The following is a 24,816-nucleotide window of genomic DNA, read 5'->3' on the forward strand; positions in this document are numbered from 1 at the left end:
CCCAGCTCTAGTATCACCTCCTCCAGGAAGCCTTCCTTCACTTTTGCTTCTTTCTGAGATTATTGTAGTGGTTGTCTTCTATTATTTCTTCCATAGAAAACACAAGATACTATGAAATTCTTTGACTCCTGAACTGTACTAATGGCTGGTTGAATAAAAGAGTCTTTTCTTTCTTGAATCCCTGACTCTTGGTAAAACCCTTAAACAAAGTCATGCTAAATAAATGTGTAATTATTGAAATTTTGACTATATTTGGTTATTCAAAAAAATTACTACTTTGAGCCATTACATACTTTAAAATTAAAATGATCATTCCAAAGACAAATAATATGTATATGTTACTATCTCTTGCAAACATATAATTATAAAATGTGGTTCTTCAGTGAGTGAATTAAATGGCCTGTTTGAGAAAGGTGCTTTCTGGAAATATATTCCTTGGAACTAGTCTTTTGAAAATGAATATAGAGAATCATTTATTTTTGACAGAACAGTATCCCCAGGAATAAGGGAAACCAATATTTCTAGAATCCTCTTATAGGGTTTTCATAATTATCAGTACTTGAAATTTTATCTCAGCCTTTACAAAGATTGCATTAGCATAAAATGTTGTGTTCTTTTGATTTAATATATTCTTTGAAGGGGAAATATTCACCAGAACTAAGAGTTGGGATAGGAAATTATTACCTGCCAGGTGACAAACAGTACTTTACACTGATGAGAAATGTATTTTTTTAAATGCAAATTACAGAATTTGAGTTGACACTCAACCCTTTTGGAAAAAAAATTGCAAAATCCAAATTGAATATCCACTATTAAAGTAATAGGGCTAGTAATAGTAATTGTAGCAAATTACAAATCCAAAATTAATGTGTTCTTTTTTTGAATGTTACCTGCATTATTTCATTTTGTCAAATCGTGTCTATGCCATGATTCAGCATGATTAGGGTTCCTTAAACTAGAAAAACATGATTATACTTACTACATATGATTATTTCTTTGGAACACTGGGCTGAGGATGTGGGTAAATAAAATAGTTTTCCTGATTATCGTGCATTTTGTAGACTATAACTCAGCAGATCTTTGTCTTAGAAGATTCTTCGCCTCTTAGAAACATAAGACCCCAGAGAAATGATTCTGTTCTTTACTAGTATGCGGTTGTAGTATTACAGCATTCCAAATACAAACCAAACCCAAAGACACTATTCCTGCTTCTATTACATTCTCTACAACACACAATAACAAATTTATGTACCAGGAATCCTTCCCCAAGTGTTTGTACAACCTGTTCATCTCACGGTTCTCCACTGAATGAACACATTCAAAATAAGTAGAAATACTAATTTCTCAAGAAATGTCACTGAAGGCATGGGGTCCTGACTGGTCATCAGGTACCCAATCCCCAAAGAAACTGCCATTGTAACATTGTAACAAACTGTCATTGTAACAAATTCCTGCTTTTGTGCCTACCACTAATTGCATTTGTTGAGAATGTTACCTTCCTGTGTTCAGAATCCTTTAGTGAATTGTCAGTGAATATCCTAACCTCTTACTACTGTCTGTAAAATCCTACCAAATCTAGTCCCTGCCCCTCATTCTACCTTCCTTGTTCACAGTCTTCATCACTCACTCATATACAACTTTCTTTGCTGCTTTCAAATATACTAAGCTCTTTCTCAGTCTAAGACCTTTCAACATATAAGTCTGTGTTTCCTTCCAGAGACAGTATTAACTCCTTCTCTGCCTTCTTATTCTGATTTAAATGTCATCTCTTCAGAAAGCCTGCCATGAGCATTTTTTCCCACAAACTCTTCCACCAACAAAGCCCCCATTTTCACTTTAGCCTCATACAAATCTCTTCATTTTTATTACTGCACTAGTAATTTGTTAACATTCAAAATGCCTTTAAAACTGAAGAAGGATCTACCTCCATGAGAACATAGTTCACTAAGTCTGGATTACAACAATCTTTTCACCATTATAGTCTCAAAGTACCTGGTCCTCAATATATATTGGATGATGGAATAAAGAGGTATATATATTTTTTCCCAGGTCAACTTTTTTGTGCTGTTTTATCCATTGCTATACAGCCAACCACTCAAACTGTAATGACTTAAAACCACAATAACAAGTGATCATTTATCATGGCTTCTGTGGGTCAGGAATCCGGGAGTTTGGCTGGATGGTTTTGTTTGGGATCTCTCCTGAGGTTACCATCAGATGACAGCTGAGACTGAGGTCATAGGAAAGCTGCACTGGGTCAGGAGAGTGTAATTCCAAGGCAGCTCACTCACAGGACTGGCAAGGTTGTGCTGGCTTCTAGCCTGAATTTTTGCTTCTTTCCATGTGAGGCTTCTTGAACGTCCTTGTGGCACAGTGAATTCCTGCAGAGGGAGTAATTCAAGAGATGGGGGGGGGGGGGCAGAAGCGGCAATGTCTTGCATGACCTAGCTTGGGAAATTATACGCAATCACTACTGTCATACTTCATTGGTCAGCAGGCCAGCTCTGATTCAGTGTGTGAAGAGACTACATAAAAGCACGAGAAAACTAGAAAGAGGAAATGAAGAACTTTTGGAGTCTGATTACTACACAGGCGTCAATTTATTTCTGGCTGTCAGAGCTCTGATTGTCCTCTGATCTCCAACCTTTCCGCCCCCACCAACATCCAATGCCTCCCTTCAAACCTCTTCCCCATCTGTTCTTTTCTCCTTATAATGGACAATTCTGATTCATTTTCTAGACCCTGCTAAACCACCTTCATTTTGCCAGAGTATCAGCCAGAACAAACAGCAATCCATGATACCCAGCACTAGCATATGAGCTCAGAAGTAACATCTCCCTATCCCTTCTCTTTCCTTTTCTCTCTCTTGCTTCTCCATCTCCCTGCCTCTCCTCTCTCACAGACACACATGCTCCTCTGACTAGATAATACCTGACTTGTCAGAGGTAGGCATTTCAGAGATTGATTTTAAATTTAACTCTTAAGTAAGTGAGAAAAATTCGGGCCAAAATTATGTAACTCTCAAAAACATACAAGAAATTGCTCATGTATGCAAGGCCTAATTATTATAAAGAAGGATTTATTTTTCTTAACAATTTGATTCCTTTTCATCCACCTTTCCTTGACCTCTAGCTGGTATTAAATACACCACTTGTAAGTTCCTTAATGGCAAACCTCCTATTCTCTCACTTCCTCAAAGAGTGAGACAGCTTATTTTAGCCAGGTTTAAAATTCATTTAAGATTCATGTATGCCGAGTTCTAGACAAAACACTAACCTTTTGGTGTTTGGCCTTAACTTTGTCAAACATAACTTCCTGCCTTAAAGAAAAAAAGTTTTAAATGTTAATTAAAAACACTCAAAGTGTCTTAGTCAAAAAATAGTCCTGAACTTAGACCTATTCTCGCCTACAAAATGATGAGTTACAGTATGAAGCATATGGATTAAATGTCTCTGCAAATTTAATACGAACTCCAAAATTAGTCAGTATTTGGAAAACAGATCTGTGTTTTGATGAATTAACTAGTAAAATGTTTGAGCATAATCTAATATAAATTGCAGTCATATCTAATTCCTCATATCAAAATTGGAAGCATATGCCCTGATTATACTCAAAATTTTCCAGATTTTTCACCAGGAGTTCAAAAGTTTAATGGGAGCCAAAGGAAACTTATGGTCAGATTAGACAGTTGATGTTAGTAACAATGACCCAATGTCATTTTCAGCCTGAGCCACTGAAGTGAACACTGAATACAAAGGGAAGTATTAGATTCTTAGGTCTTAGGATTGAAGAGATGATTGAAAATATAGAACATTTGGTCTTCTATGGGAACATGGATTCGTAAGTCACTCTAATTTCCCTTCATTCATGATTTATAATTATATTCTTCCAAAAGAAGAATAAAATATATAAGCAATTGGACTCAATTAAGCCAAGAGAAGTTGTGCAAGAACACCTGTTTTCCTAATATTTGAACAAGATTTTTTCAAGCATTGATTAAACAAAGATTGATTATTATCTTACTATGTGCACAGCATAGTATGGGGGCAGCAGGCTATATAAATAACAAAGCTCCTGTTCTTTCAATCCAGTGACAGTAGAAATATAGATTATGTTTGTGCTGCATGTAACTACTTTATATAATAAGATGCCATAGGTTTTATGGGAAGTAACAGAGTTTTAAATAACGATATTCACCCTGGCTGAAAAAGAGAAAATAAAACAAACACATTGCCCCAGAGCTTAGTATAATTTGACATCAGGCTCGTTTTTCATCTGAAACAAATCATTAGAGCTTTGCAGTGATTGGTACCTCCACTGTGAATAAATACCATTTTTCCAAAAGATGCTCAAGAGAGATTAGAAATCAATACAGATTCATTTTTATCTTATAATGGGAAATACTGTCCTTACACAGCTATACGATGCCAAGATAGAATCAAGGGGTCAGGGACCTTGTCTTCCCATCTACCATCCTTGCTCTTTTATGTACATGTAAATTTCAAATCTTCTTCATTCTTCTGACAGGTACACTAGAGACATTTGAATTATTTACAGTGTTCCTAATGTAAAATGATATGCATTTAGCCACCGAGCCAAAAATCTTTTTGCAAAGAAACCTAGTTTCAAAATACCAGAGCAGTACAGGATTAGTGGATCTCAACAGAGGTGGAAGGATTAATCTCACCCAAGGTATTTCAACCAACACATGAAGCACAGGGATAAGAAATGAATTCATGATAGCTAATTCTTCCACAACTATCTTAAATTTCTTCTTCTCATACCTGTCTCTTAGTCCTATTTTCCCTGTTCTTCCTTTTAACTCTTTGGATTGTTCTTTGTTCTTTAAGTGGCTGCAATCTGTACAGTATAGGGGAGCTTCCAGAAGCCATTGGTTTGACTTTGTAGCATCGATGGAGCACAATGTTAGTGCGCCCTTCAGTACAGATTCCATTCATAGCTTCACTCTTGAACCTCTGCCCTCAACCCACTCCTTCTCTCCTTAGGTCCACATTATGGCTTATTTTCCAATTTTCAGCATGGTATTAAGATTAATTCAGAAGATACTTTTCACTTTAGGAACACAAACTTGACTCATTTTAGAAGAAACCCAAATGTGACCTCTCCTACCCATGGGTTTGATCCAGTCTTGAGGTCCTTGCATTCTAACAGTATTTCTATACTACAACAGTCAGTATCATGGAACATTAAAGAGAAAAGTCACAGTTCATGTGGTTATATGTGGGATGAGATTAGGGAAAATATCAGCTCATTTACACTTTTCTTCTGAAAAAACAACTACTTTGAATTACAACCCAAATTATAAATAAGGGTAAAAATAATGTGAACATTCTGATTTGGGCTGCAGTTGTGACTTTCATCAACTACTCCTTGCCTATTAAACACGATTTTGACTCTATCTGATGTAATGTCAGCCAAAGATAATTTTGAGACTTGCCCATCTCTTATTTACTATTTTAATTTTGCTCAAGACATTTCATGTTCCCTGGCAAGCGAAGGATAATTTTGGAGGGAAAAGTATTATAGAGTTTTATTTGTTAAAAAGGGAATAAAGCTTCATCTGCAAAAATGTCATAGAACCCACCCCTAAAATGAATACATTGGTAGCATATTAAAGAAATTTTACATCAGCCTTTGGTTTTGTGTTGTTCTTATTATTTTACATTTGTTTATCTTGCCTTTCCTTCCTACTTGACTAGATATTTTTTAAATATTTTATTAATTTATTAGAGAGAGAAAGAGAGAGAGCAAGGGCCCACAAGTGATGGGGAGGGGCAGAGGCAGAAGGAGAAGCAGAATCTCTACTGAGCAAGGAGCCCTATGCAGAGCTTGAATCTGAACTGTGGGATCACAGCCTATGCCAAAGGCTGAAGCTTAACCAGCAGAGCCACTGAGGCACTCCTAGACATTTTTATATTATTTTAAACATTTCAAAACTAACATTATAATAAGAAATTATAATTACCTCTTTTTTTTTTCAAGGAAACATGGCTTCCCTCAAACTGTTCTAAACCTTCAATAACAATAGTCTATCAATGGATACCACCACTACAAACCCCCAACAGGATTTTTTAGAATTTAATTTTATTTGTTTTTAATTTTAATTTTTTATTCTAATAATTTTTAAAAAGATTTTATTAATTTGAAAGAGAGAGAGAGAACAGGTAGGGGGACAGGAAGAAGCAGACTCCTCGCTAAGATCTAGACTTAGTGGGGGTAACTCAATCCCAAGACCTAGAGATCATGACCTGAGCTGAAGGCAAACACTTAACTATCTGAGAAACCTAGGTGCCCCATCCCAATAATTTTTTTTAATCTCTGTATTCCATATGTAATGTAAGAATTTTATTCATATTTCCAGTGATTTTGTCAAAAACATACCTATTTACCCACACATACTGTAGGTAAACAACCTAAAAGAGAAGATAAGGACCGAATCTTCCATCCTTTTACAGAGTCTACTAACAGTGCCAGAAACCTATTGTCTATCCAAGTATCTTCACTCGAGTAACCAATAAATCTTCATTAAGTGCTTACTATAAGTGACACATTTCATCTTCTATCAATTAAAGTTGGTACAAACAAAGGATCTGTCTTGATTTCCCCATGGTCACATCGATTCTAATTTTATGGTGCCAGGACATACCTTCCCACCATATTCTTGCCTAAAAATAGGTGATAGAAAAATCACAGGACAACAGAAGTACTAAAGACCAATCCTAGGATTTTCCTTACTTGATTCCTAATGTGCCCCCATTTCATACTCATTTCCCCCAGGTATACAATACTTGCCTCCACAGTCTATTTGCAATTCTACACGTGGACATAGATTTGTCTTTTTGTACTTTGTCTTTTTTGTCTTAGCACCCCTGCTTTAATGGATTTGAACTCTTAGTAACTCTCTGATATTTTTCTTCCAGAAAAACTTGGTAGAATATTCCATTCGATCCTCCCCCGACTTGGCCTCAACTATTGTCTCTAGTTTACAAATGTATTTTGATCACTGTCAAAGGCAGACACTGCTGTAGGTGATCAGTTAGTGTGTTCTGTACAACCACATGGCTCAGAAAGCCTGGCAGATCCCTGTGTATTTTTGTAAAATTGTATATTCTTTGTCCAATTCAAAGGCTGTAATTCCTCCTTTATTCAATTTGGAACTTTCTAATGACAATGTTGAAGGTGAAGCAATAGCAAACTATATTATACCTCTCATTGTAATGATGGAGAGAATGCTATGGGGCTCTCTTACCTTTCTTACAAAATCATTATTTCCTCATGGTGGTGAAAATAATGCCCCAGATCTACTTCTATCTCTGTCATCTCTATCTCCATCAGTATGTTTTTGTTGTTGTTGTTGTTTTGGCTTGGTAGGGGGAGATCTGGGAACAACTTATAAGAACAATAAGGCTTCACCATAAAAATTTGACGGGAAAATTCTAATGATGGAAGTCAGCACAATACTTAAGTATCGCACTAGATTTTGAATTAAATGGGCCTCATTCAAATCTGTCTCTGTCACTAAATAAAATTGGGGACTTTATCAATTGATCCTCTGAGTCTCAGTTTATCTGCAAACCAAGGAAAATAGTACCTATATTACAAGGTTTCTGTGTGTAATGAATTATATAATGGTATGAACCACAAAAGAATAGTCCATCACATGATTGGTGCTTAATTTATGTTAGTGTTTATAACTATAAATGATAGTGATAATAGCAGCTAAAACTGAGAAAATTCTGTAGGCCAGACCCTCTTCTAATGTTATAATACAGAAAATAATCCAAAATGGTAGTTAGTATTATTGTAGGAGAAACCTGTGGCACCAAAGGGTCAGGATATTTGCCCAACCAACATACATTGTAAAGACTGGGCAGAGGGAGGATTCAAAACAAAGAAGTCTGGTTCCAGAACCCCTTTCTTTGACCAAAAATCACTGATCCCCTTGTGTCTGAAAAGTCAGTAAACATGAGTAAGAGATAAGATCAAAGACAAGTGTCTTTAACGGGTTCTGAAATTTGGCAGAATTACACAGAAACACTGAGTCTTGTTGAATTAGAATTATTTTTAGCAGATTTAGCAATTATAAACCAGCAGGGATGATGCTTATCACTTATCACAGAAATATTGACTTTTATGGAGACTGTGCACTATATTGTGTCATATTGATTTAAATGAGATAGAATACGTTCCATCTCAGCTCAATTAAGTGCAAAGAACACCCTTAATAATGGATATCTCATATTGATTTTAGGCATATAGATTGAATAGACTGTAAGCTGACTGAAATTTATGTAAAGGAATTAGCAATGAAGTGATTTAATAAAAAGTTTATTGAAAAAAACTAAAACTAATGGAGGTTATTGAAAGATATAAGAACTAATTAAATTAATAGAAAGAAATTGCATTTAATTGGGATGTAATTGGACACTACTAAAACTAAATAAAATCCAATGGAAAATGGATAAGTTAATGTCTGGATTTAGACTTATATTAAAAACAGTCAATGCCTAAAGCAGACCATTATTCCATAGAGGTACCCTCACCACTTATCAGATCTATACAGACATGTTTCCTATACATTTATTTAGAAAAGGAAATGGTAACTTTAAATTGATTAAAAGTTTAGATCAGGTTAAATACACTCAAATTATTTTAAGAGGCAAATTTCTATACAACTTAGGGAAAAAAATATTCTGAATGATTCATAGTTACAAACATTTCTCTTCTAAGTATTCCAATCCCTTATAAGGCAAAACTCTTAAAGTAGGTCATGCTTAAAATTACAATATCTTCACCTACTTTTCATCTTCCTTCTCATTCTTTTTCTTTTTTTGTCACCAGAGATAAAATTTAATTTCCAGAGTTCTAGAATTTTCCTTATCGTATAAAATCTAAATCTCTCCCTATAGGCTTAATTAAATTAACAGATATTTGATCAAAGCAAGGAAGTCTAAGATAATTAAATCTCACAGAAAGTCTGTAGTCTTATGGACTTAAAAGAGCATAAGCTGAGATGTCAGACATCATGTTTGGTATCTTGGGTCTGTTACAATACAGTTGGATGATACTGGGCAGTTTATATCTTGTATGTCCTTATTTAAAGTCTGAGATATAAGGTGTGCTTTCTTTCAAGGTCAATGATGATGAATATTATGTAAAATCTTATGTAAGACTTTACCTAATGCCTTGCAAGTAGGGGACATGTCTTTAGTATTATCTCCTGCTTTCTCTTTAGGAGATAAGAATTAGGAGCCAAATATGTGTATATGTCTCCCTTCCCTAATGCCACTTATACCTATTCAAATGACAAGGGTACTAAGAATGCTGTATGATCATATAAACCTTGCTTACAAAAGTGGGGAGTCTTCTCTGCCTGAGATATGGGTAGGACAGTAAGTCAAGCCGAAAACAACTCCTCATGGAATAATGACATAAAAAATGGCATACATATCAGTATTAAGCTGGTGGCATAATGTGCATTTTTAGCTTTCAGATTACTTCCTTCTTATAAGCTATTGCCTTAGTAAAGATTCCACTGAAAGCAAAGCCTAAGACAGGACCTTGGAGTTCATATAGTTCATTTTTATTTTAGAGGTGATCACAAGAACTCACCAGAGAGTCCAATAAGGAGAGAGGAAAAGCTAATAAAGTAGATGTTAATAACCTGTTGGTCACTTTGGGCAAATAAATTCATTCTTGCTGGGTGTCCCCTGAAGAACTGCAGAGGAGAAATCATAATGGTCCCTTCAAATTAATCCATCAAAGCTTGGAAACCAAAGCCTGGACTCCACTGATTGAGAGATGCTCCTGGGGAATTAGATTTCTTATTCTTTCTGACTCCACCTGTTCAAGAACTGAGCAAGTTCCCATAACTTCAGAAAATCTGAGGCAATGAAGCTGAGACCAGGCAGGTGCCTAGGTGACGCACAAATAATAACTCTCTTCCTGCTGCAGGCCCCCTTTCCAATGTAAATATAGGCAGCCGAGGGGAGGAAAATAGCTTTTCCAAAATCTGCTGGGTTTTTACTGCCTTTTGCTGAAAATAATCCTTATGTAAAAGTGATCAGTTTGGGGGTAGATATTCTGCACCCCTTTCAGTAGTAAGCAAATAGATGAATTACTAAATAATTAGAGTTCAAGTTCTTAAATCATATACTAACTGTGACCCCCTTTGGATGAGACATGTACTCTCCAGATTGCCCCGAGTCTCAACTGGCTCACTACATTCTTTCATGATACTAGCTTGATGCTTGTTCCATTTGAGTGTGTAATCCCAAGCAAGATATTAAAGAATTCAGTACACCAGGAGGAATGGTATATACACTAGATCTGGAGAGAGAGAGACAGGAAGACAGAGAGACAGAGACACAACACAGATAGAGACAAAGACACAGAGAGATATGGAGATCAACTAGTTGTTTTAGGCAAACTTCAGCCCAAAGCCCTAAAAAATCAATATATACCCACTGACACCATTGACAGCAGTCTCAGAGTTTGGAAAAGACCCTCTGCCTCTAAATCCACATGGCCAAAGGATTTAAATATGGAACTACATTTTTCCCCAGAGAAACCTAACTTCTCTGAAATTAACAGAACTCACCCATTGGTTTCTTACTAAGGAACTTTGCATTTCTCAGCTAGAACATACATCTTTTCTAAGCTGATGCATGCCCTTTTAAGTGTTGCTCAAAATTGTTTTAATTTTTATTACTCATTTGAACTCATCTCATGAGACATTTTGTTTTTCACTGCCCTCTGATTATGAGACTAGTTGTCCCACATCTGATAGCTAGCTTGCAAAAGGGTTTGCCTCTTTGGTGGATTTTTTTTTAAGATTTTATTTATTTATTTGACAGACAGAGATCACAAGTAGGCAGAGAGGCACGCAGAGAGAGAGGAGGAAGTAGGCTCCCTGCTGAGGCAGAAAGCCCAATGCGGGACTTGATCCCAGAACCCTGAGATCATGACCTGAGTGAAGGCAGCAGCTTAATCCACTGAGCCACCCAGGTGTCCTCTTCAGTGGATTTTATCACGGAAATATCTTACTTGGTATTTATTATGATACAAAAAAATTTCTAGCAATATCATTAAAACCAAATCACACATAGGTTGTTTTTTAAATAATATACTGCTTCTAATAGAAAGTCTTATAATTAGTTGTATGTGGATATACATATATATAATATCTGCATTAATTCTGCAGAATTTAAATGGTATTGGTTTATTGTAAAGAAAATGCAGAGCAGAGTTTTTCTTTCAATGTACATGAGTATGAAAAAATTATATTATTGTGGTCTCCTGAAGCCTTATATATGTCATCAAAATATTTTCCCCTTTCATTTTAAGGGTTAAGGCAATTATAGAGTATCTTTGAGGACAAATGCATAAGATAGCTTTTTTTTTTTTTTCAAGTGTTCTACATTTTATGCTATCTGACATTAGGGTAAAATTAAACACTAATAGACTCATCTAGGACTGTACTTTGTAAATCATATATATTTAAAATTGAAAAATGCCTAATAGAGTTATTCTGTAATGTTACTTTATAACATATAATACTTCATCTCTTTAAACTTCATTTTCATAGTGTTAGAAGTTTACTTCTGAGTCATAAGTTCAAATCTGTTGGTATGACTTTTTAATAAAATACTTGGGTTGTTGCTGCATAGAAAACATGCATTCTTCTTCAAACTTGGATACTTCCTCTAATTTACTGTTGCTGGAACCAACTTCACAAATGAATGGATTAAAGTTCTATTAGAGAAGAAACTCCTTTGTTGATATTTGTCTGTCTTCTTCATCAATGTGCTATACTGCCTAACATAGTGCTTTGAACATATATTCATATATATCTATAGGAAGAGTCATAAATTGATATAGATATGGATATAGATATAGATATAGATAAACATCCCTGTCCTCCGTGGTAGTAGAATTCTACCCAGGGCCATCAGTACTTACAAAGAATTAGAAGAGAAAGGCTAGTTTTGTTCAGCACATGGGATAAAATTTGGCATTGAATTCTTAGAATTGAGGTCTACTAATGTTAGTAGTAATACAAATATAGAACTGTTTGTGATATTATAGTAAGTTCAGCTTATAAAGTTATGTTTATACCTTAAGGCTATTGATGTTACATTCAAATCTTCCACAACACACTTCCAGTACTCCTTTTCCTATAAAATATTCATGAATTTCCAGATTAAATACTATCTTCCTTCTCTACATGCTTCCAATTTGAAGAAACAGCACAACTCATCCAGAAGCTCACTAAGACTACAGAATTCTTCTTATGTATAATATGTGTTAGGTACTAAGCACATTAAATATACTAATTATAACATTTCAGATAATAAAAGGAACCAAAAAATGGTAGCACATTCATTATCATTCAACTAAAAGCCCTATAATATTTGCTGAAAACAGATGCTATCTCTTGGACTGCCAATATTTACTTTATTTCTCCTAACTCCTTACTATTTAAGAGCTCAATATTGTAATAATTTTGAATTGTAAGGCAAAACTAATTCTTTTGAGAAAGTCTAATAAGATAAAAAAGGTAAAATTCCTACTATACCATGAAGTTTTTCTCTCTCTCGCTCTTGCTATCTCTCACACACACCCCTCACCACTATCATAATACAATCACCACATTGAATATTCAGTGTGATCATTGGTTATTTCTCTCCAATTTTTTACGTGTAACTTACTAACACTCTAACCTTTGTTCCCTTAGCTACAGTAGTTATATCTGTGCAGCATAGATGCTAAGAGTATTGTTCCATCATTTTTTATAAGAAGTAAATAATATAACACACATAATACATTTAAAAATTAATAGTAAAATTAATAGTAAAATTTACAAGTCTCAATGACAAAGAGAAAATCCTGAAAGCAGCCCGGGAAAAGAAGTCTGTAACATACAATGGTAAAAATATTAGATTGGCAGCTGACTTATCCACAGAGACCTGGCAGGCCAGAAAGAGCTGGCATGATATTTTCAGAGCACTAAACGAGAAAAACATGCAGCCAAGAATACTATATCCAGCTAGGCTATCATTGAAAATAGAAGGAGAGATTAAAAGCTTCCAGGACAAACAACAACTGAAAGAATTTGCAAATACCAAACCAGCTCTACAGGAAATATTGAAAGGGGTCCTCTAAGCAAAGAGAGAGCCTACAAGTGGTAGATCAGAAAGGAACAGAGACCATATACAGTAACAGTCACCTTACAGGCAATACAATGGCACTAAATTCATATCTCTCAATAGTTACCCTGAATGTGAATGGGCTAAATGCCCCTGTCAAAAGACACAGGGTATCAGAATGGATAAAAAAACAAAACCCATCTATATGTTGCCTCCAAGAAACACATTTTAAGCCCGAAGACACCTCCAGATTTAAAGTGAGGGGGTGGAAAAGAATTTACCATGCTAATGGACATCAGAAGAAAGCAGGAGTGGCAATCCTTATATCAGATCAATTAGATTTTAAGCCAAAGACTGTAATAAGAGATGAGGAAGGACACTATATCATACTCAAAGGGTCTGTCCAACAAGAAGATTTAACAATTTTAAATATCTATGCCCCCAACGTGGGAGCAGCCAACTATATAAACCAATTAATAACAAAATCAAAGAAACACATCAACAACAATACAATAATAGTAGGGGACTTTAACACTCCCCTCACTGAAATGGACAGGTCATCCAAGCAAAAGATCAGCAAGGAAATAAAGGCCTTAAACGACACACTGGACCAGATGGACATCACAGATATATTCAGAATATTTCATCCCAAAGCAACAGAATACACATTCTTCTCTAGTGCACATGGAACATTCTCCAGAATAGATCACATCCTCAGTCCTAAATCAGGACTCAACCGGTATCAAAAGATTGGGATCATTCCCTGCATATTTTCAGACCACAATGCTCTAAAGCTAGAACTCAACCACAAAAGGAAGTTTGGAAAGAACCCAAATACATGGAGACTAAACAGTATCCTTCTAAAGAATGAATGGGTCAACCGGGAAATTAAAGAAGAATTGAAAAAAATCATGGAAACAAATGATAATGAAAATACAACGGTTCAAAATCTGTGGGACACAACAAAGGCAGTCCTGAGAGGAAAATATATAGCGGTACAAGCCTTTCTCAAGAAACAAGAAAGGTCTCAGGTACACAACCTAACCCTACACCTAAAGGAGCTGGAGAAAGAACAAGAAAGAAACCCTAAGCCCAGCAGGAGAAGAGAAATCATAAAGATCAGAGCAGAAATCAATGAAATAGAAACCAAAAAAACAATAGAACAAATCAACGAAACTAGGAGCTGGTTCTTTGAAAGAATTAATAAAATTGATAAACCCCTGGCCCGACTTATCAAAAAGAAAAGAGAAAGGACCCAAATAAATAAAATCATGAATGAAAGAGGAGAGATCACAACTAACACCAAGGAAATACAAACTATTATAAGAACATACTATGAGCAACTCTACGGCAATAAATTTGACAATCTGGAAGAAATGGATGCATTCCTAGAAACATATAAACTACCACAACTGAACCATGAAGAAATAGAAAGCCTGAACAGACCCATAACCAGTAAGGAGATTGAAACAGTCATTAAAAATCTCCAAACAAACAAAAGCCCAGGGCCAGACGGCTTCCCGGGGGAATTCTACCAAACATTTAAAGAAGAACTAATTCCTATTCTCCTGAAACTGTTCCAAAAAATAGAAATGGAAGGAAAACTTCCAAACTCATTTTATGAGGCCAGCATCACCTTGATCCCAAAACCAGACAAGGATCCCACCAAAAAAGAGAGTTATAGACCGATATCCTTGATGAACACAGATGCGAAAATACTCAACAAAATACTAGCCAATCGGATTCAACAGTACATTAAAAAGATTATTCACCACGACCAAGTGGGATTTATTCCAGGGCTGCAAGGTTGGTTCAACATCCGCAAATCAGTCAATGTGATACAACACATCAATAAAAGTAAGAACAAGAACCATATGATACTCTCAATAGATGCTGAAAAAGCATTTGACAAAGTACAACATCCCTTCCTGATCAAAACTCTTCAAAGTGTAGGGATAGAGGGCACATACCTCAATATCATCAAAGCCATCTATGAAAAACCCACCGCAAATATCATTCTCAATGGAGAAAAACTGAAAGCTTTTCCGCTAAGGTCAGGAACACGGCAGGGATGTCCATTATCACCACTGCTATTCAACATCGTACTAGAGGTCCTAGCCTCAGCAATCAGACAACAGAAGGAAATTAAAGGCATCCAAATTGGCAAAGAAGAAGTCAAATTATCACTCTTCACAGATGATATGATACTATATGTGGAAAACCCAAAAGACTCCACTCCAAAACTGCTAGAACTTATACAGGAATTCAGTAAAGTGTCAGGATATAAAATCAATGCACAGAAATCAGTTGCATTTCTCTACACCAACAGCAAGACAGAAGAAAGAGATATTAAGGAGTCAATCTCATTTACAATTGCATCCAAAACCATAAGATACCTAGGAATAAACCTAACCAAAGAGACACAGAATCTATACTCAGAAAACTATAAAGTACTCATGAAAGAAATTGAGGAAGACACAAAGAAATGGAAAAATGTTCCATGCTCCTGGATTGGAAGAATAAATATTGTGAAAATGTCTATGCTACCTAAAGCAATCTACACATTTAATGCAATTCCTATCAAAGTACCATCCATCTTTTTCAAAGAAATGGAACAAATAATTCTAAAATTTATATGGAACCAGAAAAGACCTCGAATAGCCAAAGGGATATTGAAAAAGAAAGCCAACGTTGGTGGCATCACAATTCCGGACTTCAAGCTCTATTACAAAGCTGTCATCATCAAGACAGCATGGTACTGGCACAAAAACAGACACATAGATCAATGGAACAGAATAGAGAGCCCAGAAATAGACCCTCAACTCTATGGTCAACTAATCTTCGACAAAGCAGGAAAGAATGTCCAATGGAAAAAAGACAGCCTTTTCAATAAATGGTGCTGGGAAAATTGGACAGCCACATGCAGAAAAATGAAATTGGACCATTTCCTTACACCACACACAAAAATAGACTCAAAATGGATGAAGGACCTCAATGTACGAAAGGAGTCCATCAAAATCCTTGAGGAGAACACGGGCAGCAACCTCTTCGACCTCTGCCGCAGCAACATCTTCCTAGGAACAACGCAAAAGGCAAGGGAAGCAAGGGAAAAAATGAACTACTGGGATTTCATCAAGATCAAAAGCTTTTGCACAGCAAAGGAAACAGTTAACAAAATCAAAAGACAACTGACAGAATGGGAGAAGATATTTGCAAACGACATATCAGATAAAGGACTAGTGTCCAGAATCTATAAAGAACTTAGCAAACTCAACACCCAAAGAACAAATAATCCAATCAAGAAATGGGCAGAAGACATGAACAGACATTTCTGCAAAGAAGACATCCAGATGGCGAACAGACACATGAAAAAGTGCTCCATATCACTCGGCATCAGGGAAATACAAATCAAAACCACAATGAGATATCACCTCACACCAGTCAGAATGGCTAAAATCAACAAGTCAGGAAATGACAGATGCTGGCGAGGATGCGGAGAAAGGGGAACCCTCCTACACTGTTGGTGGGAATGCAAGCTGGTGCAGCCACTCTGGAAAACAGCATGGAGGTTCCTCAAAATGTTGAAAATAGAACTGCCCTATGACCCAGCAATTGCACTATTGGGTATTTACCCTAAAGATACAAATGTAGTGATCCAAAGGGACACATGCACCCGAATGTTTATAGCAGCTATGTCCACAATAGCCAAACTATGGAAAGAACCTAGATGTCCATCAACAGATGAATGGATCAAGAAGATGTGGTATATATACACGATGGAATACTATGCAGCCATCAAAAGAAATGAAATCTTGCCATTTGCAACAACGTGGATGGAACTAGAGCGTATCATGCTTAGCGAAATAAGTCAAGCAGAGAAAGACAACTATCATATGATCTCCCTGATATGAGGAAGTGGTGATGCAACATGGAGGCTTAAGTGGGTAGAAGAATAAATGAAACAAGATGGGATTGGGAGGGAGACAAACCATAAGTGACTCTTAATCTCACAAAACAAACTGAGGGTTGCCGGGGGGAGGGGGTTGGGGAGAAGGGGGTGGGATTATGGACATTGGGGAGGGTATGTGATTTGGTGAGTGCTGTGAAGTGTGTAAACCTGGTGATTCACAGACCTGGGGATAAAAATATATGTATATAAAAAATAAAATTTAAAAAAAAAATTAATTAATAATTGAAATATTATAATATTTTATAATTATTTCATTTATGTATAATATATATTTAATTATAATAATTCATAATTATTATTTTATAATAAAATAATTAAAATAAATCTATAATAATTATTAGTTATTATAAAGACTTTCATTATATGGAGATTGGTACTTTTTCCATCAACTTTTCTACCTACTATATAATATGAAGATTTTTTTTCATATCTTTAAATCATATGGACATAAAATTTTAACCAAAACTTTCTTGATGGAAAGGTTTATATAGATTCCAGTTTTTGGCTGTCATAATTACTGCTATGGTGAGTAATCTTAGAAAAAATTTGTCTAACTCTTTTGTATTTTTTTCTTTGGGATTTTTTTTAAAGATTTTATTTATTTATTTGACAGAGACACAGCAAGAGAGGGAACACAAGCAGGGGAAGTGGGAGGGGGAGAAGCAGGCTTCCCACTGAGCAGGGAGCCCAATGTGGGGCTTGATCCCAAGGACCCCAGGATGACCTGAGCTAAAGGCAGACACTTAACTGACTGAGCCACCCAGGATGCTTTTGGAACTGATACATCGTGCTAAATTACTAAAAAGAAATGTGCCAATAACCTCCCCCTGAAAGTATGGAAACATACTTCTCCATCTGGGGTACTATTATGTGATAATATTTTTTAAAATTATAGTTAAGGGTTAGTATCTTTTTATAGAATTCATCACTTTAAGATTTTCTAAATAGTTTAAAAATATTTGGGGGACATTTGTGTGTCTGAGAGAGAGAGAAGGGAAAGATAAGAAGGAGAAGGATTAAATGAATGAGATTTTATTGAGTATTCAACATTTTGAATGATTATAGCCATATTAGTAATTATGACAGCAACAGCAGTAAGGGTGAGAGTGGTGGTATTTAGTGCTGGTGGTAAAAGTAAGAGAAATAGGTAATAAGAGTTAACATTTACTCCAAGCTCACCATATTAGTTCTTTAATGCTCACAGAATCCTATGTGACAGGTACTATATTTATGCCAATAAAAAAAACTAAACTGATTCTGAGGCTTATTCAAGTAATTTCCTTAAAGTTAGGATTCTAACCCAGGCATTATGACTAAACCCTTCTCTCTAAAGAATTCATTTTATAGATTGTAGATCTACCAACTTTGTTATTTATATAGAAAATGTATACTTCCTAATTGTACTGTTTAAAATTTTTGTGATTTTTAATGTATATAGGTTTTTTTTTTAAATTTAAATGTAGGGTTTCAGTGTAATTCTGCATTAGAATCATTCCCCCAGCTAATCAGCTCTTTCAGGAAAATTTTGTTTGTTTGCCTTAAGATTTTTAACACTTCTGAGTATAAATGAATACACACACACACACACATATCTATGTGTATACACACATAGATATGTGTGTGTATATGTATATATGTATGCATATATATATATATATATATATATATATATATATGAGCAGGAAGTAGTTATTTTACATGAACAACAGGGCCATTTACATTTTTTACTTTATTTCTAGACCATCTACTTTATTCATTTTTCCCCTGCTATTAATTCTGGGGACTATCTTTGGATTAATCTTCATGATATCTCCCTCAAGAATTTAATAATGTTCCCCTTTTGCTTCTACTTGAATTGCGGGATCTATCACAGTTTGATTTGCATATTCTTTTTTTTCCCTCATAAAACTTTTTAAAAAATTTTTTATTTATTTTCAGCATAACAGTATTTATTATTTTTGTACCACATCCAGTGCTCCATGCAATCCGTGCCCTCTATAATACCCACCACCTTGGTACCCCGGCCTCCCACCCCCGCCCCTTCAAAACATTCAGATTGTTTTTCAGAGTCCATAATTTCTCATGGTTCACCTCCCCTTCCAATTTTCCCCAACTCCCTTCTCCTCTCTATCTCCCCATGTCCTCCATGCTATTTGTTATGCTCCCCAAATAAGTGAAATCATATGATAATTGACTCTCTCTGCTTGACTTATTTCACTCAGCATAATCTCTTCCAGTCCCTCCATGTTGCTACAAAAGTTGGGTATTTATCCTTTCAGATGGAGACATAATACTCCATAGTGTATATGGACCACATCTTCCTTATCCATTCGTCTGTTGAAGGGCATCTTGGTTCTTTCCACAGTTTGGCGACCGTGGCCATTGCTGCTATAAACATTGGGGTACAGATGGCCCTTCTTTTCACGACATCTGTATCTTTGGGGTAAATACCCAGGAGTGCAATTGCAGGGTAATAGGGAAGTTGTATTTTTAATTTCTTGAGGAATCTCCCCACTGTTCTCCAAAGAGGCTGCACCAACTTGCATTCCCACCAACAGTGTAAGAGACTTTCCCTTTCTCCACATCCCCTCCAACACATGTTGTTTCCTGTCTTGTTAATTTTGGCCTTTCTAACTGGTGTAAGGTGCTATCTCAATGTGGTTTTAATTTGAATCTCCCTGATGGCTAGTGATGATGAACACTCTGACCCTTGTTTATATTCTCTATGGAGCATATACTCTTGGTATGTCCAACATTCCCTCAGGGTTCACCAGGAACATTTATGTGTCTTCAGTGGCTTCCAAAGAAAGCACATGCAGCTTTTCTAAAAGGGGTTTTTTCTGTCAGTACTTATACAACCCTGTAGTTGGCAGGTGAAAAGTACCAGGACACAACCTTCAGTCAATTACAAATGAAAAGCAGTGAATCAGTAACCCAGTTCCCCACAGTTTATCTGAGAGCCCAACTTGCCAAAAGAAATAACACACAAATAATGCATGTCTTACAGTTCTCATCCCTCTGTCTTACTTCAATTCTCCCACAGGTGCATCCTGCAACTCCCCTCCCAACAAACTGCACTCAGATCTTCTCTTACAGTCCCCTTCTTGGGGAACTTAACCAGAACCAAGCCTTCTTTCAAGCATGGTGTTTATCTTCTCTACTGTATTGGGTGTATCACAAGTCCCCCCTCCAATTTGCCAGTATCAGTAGGCCCTCAGCAGATAGTTCTTTCACCTGAGGTAGATTCAGTCTGACCAAGAGAAAACCTCTCCTTTGGTTGCTTCTTTATAGAAAACCTGGTTAGCCACACATCTAAGTTTCTGGCCTCTCCCACCACTTATGTATTTTGATGAAATGCCACATCACAAAGCTTGGGATCTGGCATCTCAAGCAGCTATTCAAGGAGCCAGTGGATGCAACCTAAACTGCAGGGAGTAAACTCTTTATGGGGTGAAATTGGACAAATGCGAAAATAAGAGATGGAGAGGATTCTGAAAGATAAATGTGTAAGGCATCAAGGATGAAATAATCAAAATAATTTTACAAAGGCTTGGAGATGTTATGCCTAAGAGACTTGCATCCTTGTCTATTACTTAAGAACCGCCAAAAGAAAAAAAATATTCATGTTGTCTATTATGTGTCTGGCAGAATATGAGATGTTGAATGAATTATAAAAGAATCATGAGTTGGGGGTTGGAAATTTATTGCAACTGACATTGGCCTAACCAAAGAAGTAAATTATTGAAGTAAGCTCTTCAGAGAGTGCTTCCTCCTATTATTTTTAAAGGGATTAAAATTTTTATTATAAAGAAAACTAAATATGGAAATGAATAAAGAACAGTATAAACCAACCAAAGATAACTTCTGCTAATACTTTGGTATAGGTCATATATTTCCAGAAACTTTTTTTTACTGTATGTATGTAAAATACATCTTTATATGAGGAAAAAAAAAGTTTTCTTCTACTCTTCTAGGCTCTTTAGGTGGTCTAATAATTAAATTAACATTGTAGGGGCCAAGGACCAGCTGCTTCAAAATGGGCCACTTTGGCATAAAGATTTTGAGTTAAAAGCAATCAAAACCCAGCAGTCAGGAAAAGGTCTTTATTTCCCTCTCAACTGCCTAAAAAGAATTTACATAGAGGACCTGCTCCAGAATGAGGGCTATCATCAGAGATAACTACATTATAATATGATCTAGGTATCTTAGGGAGGAGTCTAGCAAATCCTTTGTATCTCCTGGTCTCTGAATGTCCCAGCAAACATTTGTTTAGTGATCATTTAATAGTTCACTTTCCTGTGAATTGCATCCCTTCCCTTCCAAGTCCCAGACCGCTACGCCTTCCCCTTAGCTCAGAATGGCATATTATACCTCATTTTACCTGATTCTCTTTGGAATTACATGTCTGTGTGGATTCCTTGTAGATATGAAGTTAAATTTCATTTTCTCCTGATAATTGGTCTCATGTCAATTTGATTCTTAGTCTTTGAGAGATACTGAAAAACAGAAGAAATTCTTCCTGTCTAGCAACATAAGAAAGATTAACAGGAAAAAACTGAAAGTAACACATATACCTCCTATATTCATGAGAGATACCCAGGAAAACTGAGTAACTCCCTGAGTAATAGCCCAAGCCATCACCTTAAATACCATGTTCTTCCAAAGACAAGAAGTTGGGGTTGTGGAGTCAGTTCTGGGAGATTTCCAGGAAAAGCACAGTAAACAAGGGTATGGTTGCTATGCAGATTTAAGTCAGGTCTTCTCCACATCTAATTGTTTGTGGTTTGACTCATACCCTTTTCTTGCTACACTTAGGGAGACACCAATGAGTATTTCCCTTTTACTCATAAATGTTTCTTACGGAAGGGAAACTTCTACTTCGTTTCAGACTTCTCTTTTGTCTGTAGTTTCTTAAATATTACCAGCTTAATAAAAACCTTAAGTCAAAAAGACATAATTTGCTCCCCTTCACTGTTAATTTCACATCTGCCCTTATTCTTTTCTAATGTAATTAAGTAATCTTTGAAAAGATGCTATTTAATGTCTCCATAATATTCCTTCTATTGAAAATGTATTAATTTGTTGAACTAATCAGACATCATTGGGCATTAAGATTGCTCCCAATTTTTCATTAATACAAAAAACACTGATAAATACCCTTGTAAAATACATAAATTTACATAGCTACGATCAGTTATTCAGAAGAGCTGTTCTTTCTTTTGAGGGTTCACTGTGACAGTAATTTTTAATCTTGAATCACAAAAGCAATATACCATAATAATGATATTAAGGAAATAGCAATCATTTTAATAGAGCTTTTACTAATTTTATATATGATCTTCTAGACTTTCTGCTTGTTCCTGTTGAGGAAAACTATTTTAACATGAGCTTTATTTAATTTTAATTTAATTAAATTTCATTTAATATTTTCTCTTTTGTAGTTGCAGTGTTGCTAGAGGTACGTGATGATTGTTACTGCTAATGCATGCATCCCATTCAATCAAGTGCATAGGCTATGACTGACAACTGAAGGGGAGACAGAATTTGCCACTCCAAAATGTGTCTCTTTGGCATAAGGATTATCTCAGTTACTTTTAAGAAACTGCAAACAAAGAAGAAGCTCTGAAAAATGAGTAAAAGTTACACTTTTGTAAGAGACATTTACATTTATAGAGAAAATATGCATTTAGAAGGCTGTCTTCCTCACTATACCAAGAAGAGAAGGATGATTCTAAATCAGAAGAAACTCGTATCTGCATAACATCCAGGCCTTGTTTACTGTGCTTTTTCTGGCTCTTCTCAGTCCAATATTTTTTGCCTTTGGATGGAGACAGTATTTAAGTTGGTGGCTTGAACCATTCCTAGAAGTTTCTTCCAAGATTTTCCTGGATATCTTCTGTGTATACTGAAGGTACAAATGTTATTAAACTTTGTCCATTTGTTTGTTTTTCCCCTGTTAATTTGCCTTTTTATTGCAGAGGAGGTCTCAGTCAAGAACCTAGAATGGTAGAGGGAAAATTATTTCTCTCCTCACCTCCACATAACTATTCTTCTTTTGTAAGGTACTTAAACTTCTTCCAGTATTTCATTATTACAAATAACTACATCCCTAAATGCTTTTCAGGATTAATCACTGGTTTTCTATTAAAAGATTCAATTATTGTTAAAAAAAATATGAGTTACAGAAGGGTTAAGAAGTGGAAAGAGTTTTGTAACTGTTCACTCTCTAGCTGTTAGATTCAGTTTTTGTTGGCATCATACTCAAATTCCTTCTAAAGACAGGTGACAGTCGCACTGTATTTCATCAACATGACCCGAGCAGTTTGATTTAACTTTATATTGGATATTGGACTAACATTGTCCAGGAAAATCATTTGTCCTTCTCAGAGGGACACAGACCAGTGAATGCATTTATTTTTATCCTTTACCATACAATGACATATCCCTGCTCATCTGTTGACTCAGAAGTATTTGCTATGTGCACACAGATAACCAATAAAACAACCAAAGTCTGTTATTTATCTTGATTTAAAAGGGAGATGCTATTTCTAGGCTAGACCTAAAATGTCACTTTTGCTATACTCTTTGTATCCTATAGTCAAACCTTTTCAAAAGTGGTTATTAAATGACAAGAAAGTTGACTAAAGCTGATTGGCCACTTGAATTCCTTGATATTGTTAGGAAACTTACATAAAATAATTTAATTGTAACACCAAACTTATGAAGTATGTGTCACAAACACCTTTTAACCAAGAAGAAATTTGAGTCTCCTGAGATTTTAACTGTCAGCCACATAGCTACTAAGTGCAGAATTAAAATTCAAATCCATTTTAATTCCTTCAATAAATATTTAGTTTATAAAATGTCTTGGACATATTAAATATCCCTGGGAGTTAGGGCATATGATAAAAAGATGATTTGTCTGTGTGTGTATCATTTTATAGTTGAGGCATCTCTACCACATTGTTGCTTATTCGAAAGTTATAATAAAGGTGCCTCTCCAATTTTTTCCTAAATTGAATCTAGTATAATAGCTTAAGAGAAATGATAATGCCTGAAATTAAGAACACATAGCATTTGCTGATCCTGAATATGAGACAGAATGTGTATACCTTTTGTACAAAGAACTTTGCACATAATGCCTGATTACTTAAAAGATAATTTAGGCCTCCCTCCCCCCCAGTAGTTCAGGCTAAATATATGGGAATGGATATTCAGAAAAAGAATGTGAGACTTCCTGAATAAGTAGCTCAAAAATAATCCCTTTCACTCAATCCGCAACCCCCTCATCACCACAAGACAATAGAGAAGCTATATCCTTCAGCCAAAGATTGCAATTCATTTTAGCATAGATACTCTTTGCAATTGAAGACAACCTCCTCAGGTAACAGAAGATTATAATTCTTTAACTTTCATCTATTTTGTATTGAGTCCTTATTTACTGATGGTAGCAGATGATGAGCCCAATATTTGTTTCTTGATTCAGATCAAATGGGGCTGAGGGATAACTTTCTCCTCCCCACCCCAAAGATTTTATGTAATTATTTATTTATTTACTTTCTAATCTGATTTTTGTGTGTGTGTGTGTGTATGTTCCAAAATTCATTGTTTATGTACTCCACCCAGTGCCCCATGCAATACATGCCCTCCTTAATACCCACCACCAGGCTTACCCAA

Source organism: Mustela lutreola, chromosome 16 (genome assembly GCF_030435805.1).
Source record: "Mustela lutreola isolate mMusLut2 chromosome 16, mMusLut2.pri, whole genome shotgun sequence".
NCBI lineage: Eukaryota > Metazoa > Chordata > Mammalia > Carnivora > Mustelidae > Mustela > Mustela lutreola.